Consider the following 6,042-nt stretch of genomic DNA (forward strand, 5'->3'; position numbering starts at 1 on the left):
AATGACAACTTGGTCCACAACCCTGATCCACATAACAAACGCTTTGCAGTCCAATTTTTTAGTAAAATTTACAACTTTGCTAAAAGAAAAATCCATATTTTAGTTATCGTAGTACGGAAAAACGTTTACGACAGAAGTCGCCAACTTGGGTGCGCATGAAACATGTCAAACAAATGTCACCGACAGAATACGGATCGCATAACAGTAAGCTCCGTAAGTTACCGCCCTTTCTGTTAACCTCTTTCTGCCATTCCACAAATAGTCTAGAGGGGGAAACAACAGTAAGTGGGTAGGTTTAACCACAGCTCATGGCATTTGGTGACCTGCGGAGTGTAATAAGCCCATGGATGTAGTGCCAATCTCAGCCGTTGGTGTGTCTGCTTGCAAGGAAGTCCAATAACGTAGTGTAAATGTGTGACATTTTTGCCTTGTATCCTCTACATACATGTGGAATAAGACAGCTACCAATTGAGGATTGATGTTGAAGCAGTGCGATTGGTTGCTATCTCAAAACGTTGTGAGCCCTTGTACAAGTGGCTGGAAAAGCATTCTTGCTGGTACACAAGCAAATCCTTTTTATCTAAAAATTTTCACAGGAACCTTAGTGATTTGCGGCTGTGGAATTGGACAAGGAACCCTGGAATAGGTGGAAGGGGCTGTGGGTGAAGTGACATGGATTAACTTGGAGACCGACTAAAATCCTATGCAAAGTTGCTCACAATGGCAACAACACAGCATTTAAGGTGGAATTTTCTACATGCGCTGAGGCGAATTCTGGTTGATTAGCAAGGCCACAGAGTGCTTAATTCCTGCACGTTTATGGCATCCTGATTGGATGCTTAATCATAGCACATTTTTCCCCCCTATTTCTACTATGCTATTCTCTTCCACTTCTCTGTCTAGCTAGCCTTAGTCAAGGCATTTTGCGCTACTTTTTTCCTAACCTTTTTTTTTCTACACAAGTCCTGTGTTTCTTGGAAGATCTATAAAAATTCAAGCCTTCCCTATGTTCATTCTTCTATCCTGGTCTCGTTTCCCGATATCCACAGGAACGACTGAGATTTCACACCATGTACAGCAATAAAATGGCAACTCGTTAGTAAGCGATGATGATGGTGAGAGTGAGTAAGTTGCTACCTAGCAGCTCTTGTAGTTTTGGGGAAAAAATTATGCAAAAATGTCCTTTTAAATTCTTGCTTTGTGTAAAGTAGAGGGGATGATGTAAGTCAAAAATGGGTGAGCCGGATGAATTTTCTTCTCAAAGATGTTTGAAATAACACTGGCTACTCGTTCCAAGATCCACCTAATTTGGAGGCAAGTTGTTACGCGCATAATAGAAATGCTATGTTTTCTCATCCACGTTGAATTTATCAAACTGCGACGAAATCACAACCACATCATTTAATTCTTAATCCGACATCACTTGTGGATACTTTGGACGCTGATCAGGTGGAACGCCAATTAAGGGTTTGCGCCTTACCATTGCCATCGCATACCGATGCACATAGTGTGATTATCCTTCACCTGAATTACACCTACCAAAGATTCCACAAATCACACACGTGGATACGTCACAGTGACCACACATGCCGTACAACTGACTAGATGGGATATTTTAACCTTTACACACTGATTTCGGTAAATTTACCAGTATCGGCCGGATTGAGATCAAGGAATAAGCAGGATAGGGTTTCTCGCTACATCTTTTGCGAGTGTCAACTTAAGTGATTCAAAAAGCCCAAAAAACACAGGAATGAAAAACAAAGTAGTTTAATAGCCTCTACTAGCAAATATAAGTTTGTTAAAATTAACCCAAAACCTGACATATTTGTGTTCTTCTTTTGTTAGTAAAGCTTGAGTACATTATTTGGTACTTGTGTCACAGTTTGCACATATTTTGTGTAGCAATTTACCCATCGTAATTCAGACGAGATCAAGCCGACGTCGCCACTGAAAGCATTTGCTACTGGCGCAGCTGCAACTACTGTAATACCCACCAGTTTCGAACTAATTTGTACTCATGTCAGTTCTTATCACCTTTTAAATCATCTCGAGCTTTTTCACATCTCATGGCAAAACATTTCACAATTTGATTGCATATTCAACTGCTTGTGGATCAGTCTGTTACAAGCTTTCTCATTAAAATGGATGCAAACAGACGTTAGCAACATCACCGCCACAACTTGTCTACCACCATGCAAATGTGGGCTACTTTTGAGTTACAACTTCTTTGGTCTTAGTAGATCTAGCTAATAAGATGATGCGTACATCTCTGAGTGGTTTAAAATTTTGCTGTTACTCATGATCAGTATGTATTAGTTGGCGAAAGCGCGGGGGCATTGTAGTCAGTATAAAGGAAGGACGGAACAGAAGGGAGAAACAGGAGCATGGAACTCAACAGCTAGGGACTGTCTACTGACGCATACTTTTCATCTTTACTCCCTTTCTCCTTACGTCATCTTGAGGATGGCATAAGATTGCGCCGTGCTAAACCGCTATAGTGTTGTCTCAATTGATGACTGACGGTTACTCAACTATCACAGCTTCTACTAATCATCGTTTGTACGTTACCTATTGTTGTCCGAAACTGTTATTTAGCATTCTATAACTTTTCATGAGTGTGCCGAATAGCCAAACGGTGTGCATTGAGCAATAATACTGATAAATAGCGATTGCATTTCGGTGAAATGAATAGAGGAATTCAGTGATGGCATTTACTTACCCTGGCACACTCAGTGACCAAGCCGGTATCATGATGACACGAAGTTACCGTATTTGCTTGTATACATGGATACATTAATGGAATTTGAGGAATGAGATAAGGCATGAGTTACGAGTTTTCTGATGTTGCAATGCATATTTAAAAAAAAATAATTTTTGCTTTTTACAAAGAAGAATATATTGCCAACTTGTCCATCAGTCATTTACACAAGCCTTTAATAACCATTTCACTAACTTTCCTCCAACATGTCATCAAAAACACAGAATAGATGGTTTTCGCTCTCATTTACCGAATTTAGCATAAAATTTAATGAAAGCACGCCTTCCTTTACCTCCTCACAATATTTACCCCTAAGTGATGTTGAGGATTCTTCGCATGTACAATATTGCCTCTTTACTCATTAAGTAAGATTAGAATGTTCTAATAGCCAAACACATAAAAGCTAAAGATCAAACAATGCCTAAATACGAAACCGCCAAAAACGTACGATCACCTAAAACATAAAATATCAAATTACAATGCAGACCAAACGACTAAATGATGGGAAAATGTTACAGAGTATAAGATAGAACAAAGGTCTTGTAATGGCATGCCAATTCATTCCTATTATTTAGTCTTTAGTCCATGCATTCCAAATTATGTACTCCGATCTACTCATCTACCAACTTTATTACTTACTTGTTCTTACATATTTTTTCGTACCACTCTCAAGTGTAATGTCTTTATTTCCTCCCATTTCGTCAGTACATTTTGTCGTTTTCCACCTTTACAACGAATAATACTGGGATTATGGGATAACATCGTTAAGCTGCATTAGAATATTTACTACATCAGTTGAAATAACCAGAACAATGGCTCAGTTATAACTAGGCGATTGCTCACATGCTTCTCCACAGATGGAAGTTTGAAATGAATGGAAAGGTGGAATTCCTAATGTCAAAATCGACTCTCGCATTTATTTTTTTGCACCACATAAGGGATTGGTGGGAGAACGTGTCTAGCTTCAAAGGAGTAGCTGCTGATCACCATGACATGCCCGTGGTATTAACTTCAAATTGCATGCACTAAAGTAGTTATTCAAGTTGGCGTAGATGGCCTACTTTATTCACGTAAGTAGCATGGACTTCTGGGTGTTTATATTGCCATTAGGACAGACAGTGGATACCATAATCGATTATAGCATTCTAGATAAGCCAAAGACAAGATGCCATTTACTAATAACGTGGTGGTGGCACATACCGACCTGATGTCCTACAACAATCCCATGGTTCTGAAATCAACAAAGGGTTATAGCAAGAATTTGTAAGGACTGCGTACCAGTTAAAATAGACTAGCTAAAGAAGGAAAGAAGCATGTCATCGGCTTCACCGGTAGGAAATGTTATTATTGAAGCCACAAAACTAGGTTATAAGTGCCATTTTAAGGGGATTGGTCTCCAAACCAATTGCAGTCAACAAATTATTCCAATCATAATTTTGCAGTGAATGAAATAAAGTAGAGCGTGAAGGTGAGACATTTCCCAAAGGCTGTTCCTCTTGCTGAAAAACCCTCTTCATCTCGATATCTGTGAAAGTGTGAAGATCAGAAGCTCAAATTCGGAACCGTGAATACACGTGGCACGAGGCAGTTCTGCACGCATACTTATGTAAGTTAAACGTATGCCAGACTACACCTACCGTTATGTTGGTCAAAATTTGACACTTCGATGGAGCACTTCCCCACTATTGAAAGCTGACAGGATAAACTACCCAATGTTTTAGGTTGGAAAACAAATAGACCATTGCTACCGTCTGCAACACTACTGTATGTGTAAATAATGCACCCGCATTCTTTCTTGGCTGAAAAACTAGATCACAGGATTTGGTCGCTTAAATGTACCCATCTCATTAAGAAGGGCTGAGCTAATGTCGGCTTTTTACAATCAAATTACAGTAGTTGCGGTAGGCAATTTGTATAATCAGTGCTTAAGTATTCCACGATTGTACGACATTGCAATTATTAGTGTATTTTAAGGTTGCAGTAAAGTGTCTTTGTACTTAATTGCAAACAGAAGGGCAGGAAAATAAGGAGGCGATCCCTCGATGAATGGAGATTGCATAAAATCTTTTTAATTTCTTGCCAGTTCACTGAGATGCCTGGATGATTTTGTGCAAGAACATAGTGTTATCACATGCTAGATTTGACGTAAAGTAGAGCAATGCCACGCTGTCTGGTTCGTGGAAGATGAGTTGTGAAGACACAGTTGCCATCATTCATTCTTCTCATTCGAAATATTGGGGCCTATCAGAGGCTGTTCGGCTTCTAATTAATAAGGTGTTTCGTTTGTAGAACTCATTGTCGTCGCGTCAATGTGGAATTAATGAGACGGTAGTGACCCTCTTCAACTCGAGCACAACTGGCTTTGAAATGAATGTGTATCAGATGAGTTCAAAATTAAGCGCATTAAAGAAGAAAGGTCCAAAGCCATCATGCAGCGGTTACGGTTGTATCACAGTAATGGTGATTGTCGCGGTTCAATGAATACCACTGTGGGTACGCCTGCTTCACCTCTTCAGTACTTCTGAGGTCGAGGTGTTCTGCTGATCATGCGCAATTTATGACACAAGTAAGAAATATTTTAGTAGCTAAAAGGAGACACTGAGAAAAAAAAATGTAGAAGTTAAACTGGTGTTATCGTCTTCACGCTATTGCTCTTGAAGTTATTCAATGCTGTCTCGTATTCCGCTGGCGAAGTGCAAGGAAAAACTGATTAACCTGCTAGATAAGTGGATTATGTTTATGCACCATTACAGTCCTTTCACTGAATGTTACATTAACCTAACCCAACACGGCAGTTACCCAAGACAATTCCGGATAGGTTTTTAAGTCTTACAATGCACGACTTAGAGTGTGTAGGGACTTTGTGTTGATTTAAATGGGTCTCTGCTCTGTCCCTGGCAATTATCATTTTATGTGTCAAAAGACAGACCAATCCCTCCTACAGCAGTATCCTTGAAATGGCAGCGGCACACACTTCTAAGTGTGCGTTGCATGGAGTGTCATTTGCCATGCGGCACTGCAGAACATTGCGGTTTAAAGAAAATGAAGAAGACATCAAGTGTGTTACCCTCCTGACGGAAAGTTTAGTTCTGCAGATTATATTAGATCCAAGCCAGTAGACATCGTACTTACCTCAAGCGGTAATGTTTGCTGTCTACTTCATTTAGCGGCATTGACACTCATTTCGATCACTCTGTCAAACTCACCTAGGTTTTAAGACAAGTCACACTGGAGATTTGATGAATCCAAACTACAATTCGCAAATTGTCCCCGTCAAATAT

The sequence above is a fragment of the Echinococcus granulosus genome (assembly GCF_000524195.1).
Source record: "Echinococcus granulosus chromosome Unknown EG_S00060, whole genome shotgun sequence".
Classification (NCBI taxonomy): Eukaryota; Metazoa; Platyhelminthes; class Cestoda; order Cyclophyllidea; family Taeniidae; genus Echinococcus; species Echinococcus granulosus.